The 9965-nt window shown below is 34.5% G+C and overlaps 1 protein-coding gene across 2 annotated transcripts in view; it reads left to right on the top strand.

The window, feature by feature from the left end:
• The window catches only part of LOC148944748 (uncharacterized), a 284458-nt gene that overhangs the window by 6903 nt on the left and 267590 nt on the right, over nt 1-9965 (top strand). The window lies entirely within an intron of this gene.

Genomic DNA, 9965 nt, shown 5'->3' with positions numbered 1-9965 from the left:
GAAATTGCGTCGTTCCTAGAGTGTAAAGACCTGTAGACCTGTTTGTACGCAAATGACCCTGGTAACCGTACAATGCATTGATAGTTTACATTCAAACTTACGCCTAAGGCATAGATATGTATGTAAGCTTTCAAGTAATTGTACGGTTACTACTTACAAACCCCCTCATACACGTAATAATTTCTGTCCGTTTTAAGTTTTAATGTCGCTCCTCGCTTTTAGTTGAACAAACTTGTTTTTTAATCTAATTTCTGATGTTTTTTTTATTAATAATGCTGGGACATCCAGCGCCCCTTAATAGAAATATCCCTTCCACCATGGAAAATTCCTCCATGGAAAGATCCTCCAACGCAATCCTCTCCTCCCAGCCCCCATCAGAAAAAATCATATATTTTAGGATCACTGTTTTGATACGATCACCACTGAGGAAAAAAACAAACTAACACACACCCGTGATCTTTCTTCTGGCAAAAAATACAAAATTCCACATTTTTGCAGACAGGAGTTTGAAACCTCTACAATAGGGTTCTCTGATACGCTGAATCTGATGGTGTGATTTTTATTAGGATTCTGTGGCATTTAGGGGGTGTTTTCCCTTTTTATTCAAAAATCAGACACATTTTCTCAGGCTCGTAACCTTTGATGGGTAAGACAATGTTTAGTTTCCTCTAGATAATTCAATCCTATTGAAAATTTACCCCAGACAATTACTCTTAGCATCTCCACGCGTCAAATTGAGTCGGCAAAGAGAAAGCAAGACATATGAAGAGTTTCGTATAGGAATTCGGGCAAATTCCCACAGTGTAAAATTTCCCCTGAAAAATTCACCCCTCGGAAACTTCCCTCCCCTTGGAAAATCATCCTCGTGGGAAATCCCACCAGCGAAAAATTCCCCCTTCACTACCCGAAAAATATATGAATATAGGCCGCACAGATAAGGGAAGACCGGCGGCGGGGGGGCCAAAAATAGCGACAGTGGCGCGCCGCCGGCTCGATCAATGTTGACCGCAAACGTTAATGTTTACATCGGTCTTTCTCAAACCCCAGCTTGAATTCCCAAAGAGTCGGGCCTATTCATGAGTTGAAAACCTCGCAAGTCGCTGGCTGAACGCTGATCTTCTTCATTATTCATCAAGAGAAGTAGGAATCTGGAAGAAACGGAATGGCTGTGGCGTTTCAGAACCCTTGTGTGATAGTTGAAATAATAGATAATAAATTCGCCGTGGCATTCAAGGAATCTAATTAAAAGGGAGCACACACAAATCGGATCGGATTTTTATGCTGATTTCAAATATATGAAATTCATCAACTTTAGTGTTACCCAAAAAAAACTACGAGCCTGAGAATATTTGCCTTATTTTTGAAAAAGGAGAAAAAAAACCCTAAAGTCATAGAATCATAATAAAAATCACACCATCAGATTCAGCGTATCAGATAACCCTATTGTAGAGATTTAAAGTTCCTATATGCAAAACTGTGGAATTTTGTATTTTTTTTTTCTGCAAGAAGAAAGATCACGGATGCATGTTTATTTGTTTGTTTTTAATTTCTTCCCAGGGGTGATTCTATTGACCCAGTGGTCCTAAAATATCACGAGAGGGCTCATTCGAACGGAAAAGAAAAGTTCTAGTGCCCTTTTTAAGTCACCAAAAAAACTGGAGGGCAACTAGGCCTCCTCCAACGCTCTTTTTTTCCCAAAGTCACCGGATCGAAATTTTGAGATAGCCATTTTCTTCAGCATAGTCGAACAAATCTAATAACTATCTCTTTAGCTTTAAAATGACCCTCCACAGTCCCCGGGGGAATGGCTACAAGTTGTGAACTTTGCCCATTGTTTACATATTGTATTACAGGTAAGTACTTGGTCAAAAAAGAAGAAAAAAAAAATACTGTCTTCCTAATTTAGTAACTGAGATGAATGAGCACTTGAACAAGGTCTAGACCTTACCTATCCTTCCAATCACCTATGACAAAACAGTAAATCCAAACCAGTAGTCGAAAAATCATGTCCAAAATAGAGCAAATTCAACATTAATAACTGTAAATAATAATCCCAAAACCAAACCGAAGCACCTTAAGTCTACAAAAATTAATATTCCCCAGGTAATCACCACATATCAGGGCTCCTCAGAGGAAAACTCACTTGCCAATAAGGTTTTCGGCGCTTAAATACTCTGACCCAGGAAAAAGATCGCGCCTGCCATAGAACCATATGGCATACCCCTAGTGTCCCCTGTGGAATATCTACGAAAAATACAATACCCAAAACTGTAGAAATATCCCCCCAAAAAAATTCAAAGCTTCATTCACTACCGCTCACCTAGAACTGAATCAAAGTAAAACTACCCAAATCTGATAGAATACCACTTCAGCCAATTTACCTCCCATAATTGCATAACAACAACTGTCAACAAAGAGACTAATTCTAAGAGAATAAATCTAAGAACTAATTTCAACCCATCCTCTGTAACTGGGCATCTGCTTGTGTCGAAACAAACTCTAAATTTCAAAAATATAGGGAAGGGAAAAAATACATCCAACAAGTAACATCAAAATATCGTTCAAAATATCTTGATAATTTATTATACTTATTTAAAAGTTCATTATATTGAAAAACTATCTGCAAAAATGTTGAATTTTGTATTTTTTTGCCAGAAGAAAGATCATGAAGGCGTGTTTATTTATTTGCTTTTTTTCCATGAGTGATCGTATCGACCCAGTGGTCCTAGAATATTGTAAGAGGGCTCATTCAAATCGAAATTAAAAGTTCTAGTGCCGTTTTTAAGTAACTAAAAAGATTGTAGGGCCACCTGGCCCCCTCCCTTACCCCTTTTTTCAAAAGTAGTCTGATGAAAATTTTGAGATAGCCATTTGCTCATCATAGTTAAAAGGCCCAATAACTATGTCTTTGGATATAATATGACCCCCCCCCCCACAGACCCATGGGAGAGGTCTTTAAGTAATAAAATTTGCCAATTGTTTACACATAGTATTTGTTACTGCAGAGTATGTATACATTTTTGCGCGGGGGGGGGGGTTGATGGGGAGTTTCCATGGAGGAATTTTCTATGGAGAGGAAACTTTCCAGGAATTATCTCGTCAGGGGAAACTATACGCTGGGGGAATTTTCCAAAACTCCTATACAAAATTCTTTCTAAATGTCTTGCTTTCTCTTTTCCGTCTCAATTTTACGCGTGGAGTTGTTAAGGGTAATTGTCCTGGGTAAGTTTTCACTAGGATCGAATTTTCTCGAGGATATTTACGTGAGGAGGGAAATTTCTCTGTGGAGGTGGGGTCAGAATTGCTGGCGTTACTTAAAAACGATCATGAATTAAATTAAATTGTTAATTAAGTAATTAAGTAATTAAGTTAATTGTATTTAATTGTAATTAAGTTAAATTATTTTCCCAATTCTTTAAGAACGACTCCTGAAACATAAGGGTCGTTTAATTAGAACAACAGGAAGCTTTTTTAAAAGTACTAAACAGCTATAGCGTAAAGAGCGAGGTGTTGAGGAGGGGAAAATCCCCTTCATACACAAAAAAATTCTATTTGTTTTGAGTTTCAATGTTGCTCCTTACTTTCAGTTGAATTTATTTTTTATTTATTTAATACTATACAAAAACAATGGGCACATTTTGTAACTTAAAGACCGTTCTCCAGGGGCTGTGGGGGTCATGAATATCTACAAATACATAGTTATTAGGCCTTTCAGCTATGCTGTACAAAATGGCAGTCTCAAAATTTTGATCAGACGATTTTGAGAAAAAAGGGCGTGGCAAGGGGCGTAGTTGCCCTCCAATTTTTTTTTGTTCACTTAAAAAGGACATTAAAACTTCTAATTTCCATTCAAATTGGTCCTTCCTGGATATTCTAGGACCACTGAATTCATACGAGTACACCTGGGAAAAACAAACAAAAAAAACAAATAAACACGCATCCGCGATGTTTCTTCTGGCAAAAAATACAAAAAATTCCATATTTTGCAGATAGGAGCTTGAAATCTCTATAGCAGGGTTCTCTGAAACGCTGAATCTGATACCGTGATTTTCACTAGGATTCTATTACTTTTAGGGGGTATTTCCCTCTTTCTTCGAAAATCAGTTAAATTTTCTCAGGCTCGTAACCTTTGACGGGTAAGACTAAACTTAATGAAACTTGTATATTTGACATCAGCATAAAAATATAATTCCTTTGATATATTTATTGGTATCGATATTCCGTTTTTTAAGAGTTTCGGTTACTATTGAGCCGGTTTGCTCTTTACTTACAGTTCCTTACCACGAACTGTTTGAAACTGGCGTTTGGTACCTCATTACAAAGCATTTTCTTAAAAATATTCTTAAACGATTTCACTGAGAAGTTTCTGGTACACCTTGAATGTGGTACACCAAGGGGCATCAATTAGGGAGAGGGGTCAGGGGAAATGTGCCCCTTCTCCTATAGAATTATAAATATCACTTTCTATAGTTTTCATTGAAGAATTACTTTTTGGTTCTTTCATTGGAAAATAATAGATAATTTTCCCCCACCTCCTACATTTTTAGTAAACTGTCGTCATTGATACCTTTTTTATAGACGTTTCAGCAAGTTTTGATAATACGATTTTCTAATTTTCTCGTTTTACTATTTTCATTTCAGTTTTTCTTTTAAAATATTGGTTTTTCACAGTTATTCACATTTTCGTTTTCTTTGTTTTCGTTGTCAGTGTACTTCATCTTGAAATGCAAACATCTTTGTGGAACTTTCTGCTTGTTTGGGAGTTATATTTATATGGGAGTTATAGTTATATGTTTGGGAGTTATATTTATGGAGTCGAAATATTTATGCTTTTATTAACTAGTTTTTTTTTTTTTTTTTTTTTTTTTTTTTTTTTTTTTTTTTGAGTCTATTTAATATAATTAATTAATTTAGAGTAGAAGTGACCCTAAAGCTCCCATTGCCCACCCCTGCTGCCATCTACAATTTAGTATAATACTGACATTACCACGTGGTTTATGGTTTTCTCAGTGAGAATGAAAAAACAGGAATTTTCTCACTTGGAAAAACAGGAATTTTCTCACATTTATGTCTGTTTTCATGGACGGTTATGTTTGTTGTTCGATTTATTTGATGTTTTTCGTGGATGTCAACATCAAATTATGGATGTTTTATGGTTTTTGTCAGTGAGAATGAAAAAACAGAAACTTTCTCACATTGATGTATGTTTTATGGTTTTTGTCAGTGAGAATGGAAAAACAAGAACTTTCTCACATTTAAGGATGACAACAGGAATTTATGTTCCTGTTTTATGTCTGTTCGTTGTCAGTGAGAATGGACATGCTTGACGCGAATGTTATGAGATTGTTTGGCTAGCCTGGCCTGAGAACTTGATTTACATAATCGCTAGGGCAAATTATTGATTCACGAAGGGAAAATTAAGAAACACTCCGGCTTCTTTAATCTTAGGTCTGAGGGATAAACGTTCTTTAGGTCAGAGAGAAAAATTAATATTCTATTTTTAAATAGGGCTTCATTGATCTTTAGTGTCAGGAATTATAATTGACATCACTTGTTATCTTGGAATTATGCGGGAGTCTAAAGAGATAGAAATTCTATTTTTAAATACGGCTTCACGGAGCTTTAAGTCGGAGAGATAAATTGATATTCTAACTAAACCCTAAAAGTTTATCTAGGAAAATTTATGAGATGAAGAGATTAACTTAGGAAAGGGTTTCCTAGAAATTTGAAATGCGTTAGCGCAGAGATGCCAAAAAACAAAAGGAACACGCTGAAATTACGTTTAGGGATTATTTGGGCGAAACCATTTTATCCATTTTATGGGATTATTTCGGCGAAACAGTTAGAGACATTTTGAAAGAAGATTTTAGGAAAGGTTTTAGAAGAGAATTTGAGGGTGAAACTCTGTGTTCGTTATAATACACAAGTTCCATTTGAACAGTGTTGTGAGGTCCTCTACCCCAACCCAAAGGGTTCCGATCCCCCCCCCCCACCCCGAAGGAAGCCCCCGGTACTCAAAGGTCCCCCAAGCTCCCATAGAGCCCCAGCCCCCCCAACGCCCACCACAGACCCACAAAGGCCCGCCGCGGGGCCACAAACGGCCCCCGGACCCCCAAAGGGCACCCCCGACCCCAAAGGCCCCCCGGTCCTCAAAGGTCCCCCGGGCCCGAGAAGCGCCGCGGGCCAGGAATGCGCCGCATGGGGATGCGCCGCAGGGGGATGCGCCGCGGGTCGGGGGAAGCGCCGCAGGGATGCGTCGCAGGGATGCGCGGCAGGAATGCGCCGCAGGAATGCGCCGCAGGGAAGCACCGCAGGAAAGCGCCGCAGGGGGATGCGCCACGGGGCGGGGGAAGCGCCGCAGGGATGCGCCGCAGGAATGCGCCGCAGGGATGCGCCACAGGTATGCGCCGCAGGGATGCGCCGCAGGAAAGCGCTGCAGGGAAGCGCCGCTGGGAAGTGCCGCAGGGATGTGCTGCTTTTTTGTTTGAGTTCGAGTTTACTTTAATTTTAGTTAAGAGTTTGATGTTTTACCTTTGAGTTTCAGTTAGAGTTCTTGTTTAGTTTTAGTTAAGAGTTTAGAGTTTTGAGCTTAGAGTTTTTGTTGAAGTTCTAGTTTAGTTTAGTTTTAGTTAATAGTTTAGAGTTTTAGCTTAGAGTCTTAGCTTAGAGTTTTTGTTAGAGTTCTAGTTTAGTTTAATTTTAGTTAAGAGTTTGATATTTTACCTTTGAGTTTCAGTTAGAGTTCTAGTTTAGTTTAGTTTTAGTTAAGAATTTAGAGTTTTTAGATTAGAGTCTTAGCTTAGAGTTTTTGTTGAATTTATAGTTTAGTTTATTTTTAGTTAATAGTTTAGAGTTTTAGCTTAGATTCGTAGCTTAGAGTTTTTGTTAGAGTTCTAGTTTATTTTAATTTTATTTTAGAGTTTAGAGTTTTAGCTTAGTATTAGCTTAGAGTTTTTTGTTAGAGTTATAGTTTAGTTTAATTTTAGTTAAGAGTTTTATTTTTTTACCTTTGAGTTTCATTTAGAGTTTTAGTTTAGTTTTAGTTTAGAGTTTGGTGTTTTACCTTAGAGCCTTAGCTTAGAGTTTTAATTTGTGTTCTTGTTTAGTTTAGTTTTAGTTAAGATTTTAGAATTTTAGCTTAGAGTTTTTTTGTTAGAGTTCTAGTTTAGTTTAATTTTAGCTAAGAGTTTGATTTTTTTACCTATGAGTTTCAGTTAGAGTTCTAGTTTAGTTTTAGTTAAGACTTTAGAGTTTTTAGCTTAGAGTTTTTATTGAAGTTCTAGTTTAGTTTAGTTTTAGTTAATAGTTTAGAGTTTTAGCTTAGAGTCTTAGCTTAGAGTTTTTGTTAGAGTTCTAGTTTAGTTTAATTTTAGTTAAGAGTTTGATGTTTTACCTTTGAGTTTCAGTTAGAGTTCTAGTTTAGTTGTAAGTTTTTGTGTGTGTGTAAGTTTTTTTTGTGCGTGTGTAAGTTTTTGTTTGTGTGTAAGTTTTTTGTGTGTATGTAAGTTTTTTGTGTGTGTAAGGTTTTTGTGTGTATGTAAGTTTTTGTGTGTATGTATGTTTTTGTGTGTTTGTATGGTTTTGTGTGTGTGTGTATGTTTTTGTGTGTGTGTATGTTTTTTTTTGTGTGTCTTTTTTAGATTGTGTGTGTGTAAGTGTTTGTGTGTGTGTATTAGGTTGTGTGTGTGTGTGTATTATTTTGCTCGTGCGTAATATGTTGTGTGTGTGTAATTTCCTATGTGATTTCGTTAGTTCGTTGTAGTGTGTAAGTTTTTTTGTGTGTAAGTTTTTGTGTGTGTTTAAGTTTTTGTGTGTGTTTAAGTGTTTGTGTGTGTAATTTTTTGTGTGTGTGTAAGTTTTTTTGTGTGTGTGTAAGTTTTTGTGTGTGTATGTAAGTTTTTTGTGTTTGTGTAAGGTTTTTGTGTGTATGTAAGTTTTTGTGTGTATGTAGTGTGTGTTTAAGTTTTTTGTGTGTGTAAGTTTTTGTGTGTGTGTAATTTTTTGTTTTAATGTTTAATTTTATTTGTGTGTGTAACTTTTTTTTTTTTATTTAATTTTTTTTTTTTTTTTAGGTTTTTGTGTGTATGTAAGTTTTTTTTTTTATTTTAGTTTTTTTGTGTGTTTAATTTTTTGTGTGTAATTTTTTTTTTGTTTTTATGTTTTTGTTTTTGTGTTTTTAAGTTTTTTTGTGTTTGTAAGTTTTTGTGTGTATAAGTTTTTGTGTGTGTGTAAGTTTTTTTTTGTGTGTCTGTAAGTTTTTGTGTGTGTTTTATTTTTTTTGTTTGTTTAATTTTTTGTGTGTGTGTGTATTCTTTTTTTTGCTTTTATTTGTTTGTGTGTGTGTATAATTTTGTGTTTGTGTAATTATTTATTTTTGTTTAATTTTTCGTTTGTGTGTTTAATTTTTTTTATGATTGTATTTTTTTGTGTGTGTGTAAGTTTTTTTTGTGTGTAAGTTTTTGTGTGTATGTTATTTTTTGTGTTTTTATGTTTTTGTTTGTGTGTAAGTTTTTTTGTGTGTGTGTAAGTTTATGTGTGTGTGTGTAAGTTTTTGTGTGTGTGTAAGTTTTTTGTGTGTATGTAAGTTTTTGTGTGTATGTAGTGTGTTTAAGTTTTTGTGTGTGTAAGTTTTTGTGTTTGTGTAAGTTTTTTTGTGCTTTTTTTTGTTTTTTTGTGTGTTTAAGTTTTTTTTTTATTTTTAGGTTTTTTTTGTTTGTAATGTTTTTGTGTGTATGTAATTTTTTGTGTGTGTGTAAGTTTTTTTATGTTTGTTAGTTTTTGTTTGTGTTTAAGTTTTTGTTTTTGTTTAAGTTTTTTTGTGTGTGTGTGTAATTTTTTGTGTGTTTGTAAGTTTTTGTGTGTATTAGTTTTTGTGTGTGTGTGTAATTTTTTGTGTTTGTGTAAGTTTTTGTGTGTTTGTAAGTTTTTGTGTGTGTGTAATTTTTTGTGTGTGTGTAAGCTTTTGTGAGTGTGTAATTTTTTTTTTGTGTGTAAGTTTTTGTGTTTGTGTAAGTTTTTGTGTTTGTGTGTAAGTTTTTGTGTGTGTGTATATTTTTGTTTGCGTGCGTAAGTTTTTGTGTGTGTGTATGTTTTTTTGTGTGTGTAATATTTTGTGTGTGTAAGTTTTTTTGTTTTTGTTATTTTATTTTTGCTTGTTATTTTTTGTGTGTGTGTGTAATTTTATGTGTGTGCGTGTAAGTTTTTGTGTGCGTGTAAGTTTTTGTGTGTGTGTAAGTTTTTGTGTGTGTGTAAGTTTTTGTGTGTGTGTAAGTTTTTTTGTGTGTGTGTGTGTGAGTTTTTGTGTGTTTACCCATATCAATTCTATTTTCCTAAAATAATATAAAAATTTCCACTTCAATTCAGATTTTTCTCAAACAGATGAAAGAATTTAAAATACTGTTCTAAATTCTTCATAGAAGATAGAAAAGTTCAAGTTCTCTTCTGAATTTTACCAAATAACATAATTCAATTCTAACTTCTCCAGAGAAAATAAAAAGCTTCCACTTCAGTTTTAAGTTCACCAAGACATGAAAAATTTAAATTTCACTTCTAAATTTTTCCGTAGAAGATAGGAAAAGTTATACTATGATTGTGACTATTTTCCATGAAGATAAAAAGTTTCACTTTAATTCTAAATTTTCTTAAATTCAATTCCGACCTTTCTCAAAGAGATGAAAAAATTTAAAGTTCTGTTCCAAATATTTTCCTGGAAGAAGGAAAGTTCAACTTCGATTCTGAATTTTCTAAATGAAAATGAAATAAGTTATTGATCAATTCTATTTTCCCAAAATAATATAAAAAGTTTCCACTTCAGTTCAGATTTTTCTCAAAGAGCTGAAAAAATTTAAAATACTGTTCCAAATTTTTCATAGAAGATAGAAAAGTTCAAGTTGTCTTCTGAATTTTACCAAAGAACACAATTCAATTCTAATTTCTCCAGAGAAAATAAAAAGCTTCCACAGATT

Source organism: Artemia sp. Qi Xiang Cuo, chromosome 14 (assembly GCF_049724085.1).
Source record: "Artemia sp. Qi Xiang Cuo chromosome 14, ASM4972408v1, whole genome shotgun sequence".
In the NCBI taxonomy this organism is placed as follows: Eukaryota; Metazoa; Arthropoda; class Branchiopoda; order Anostraca; family Artemiidae; genus Artemia; species Artemia sp. Qi Xiang Cuo.
This window is presented reverse-complemented; position numbering and strand designations above follow the sequence as displayed.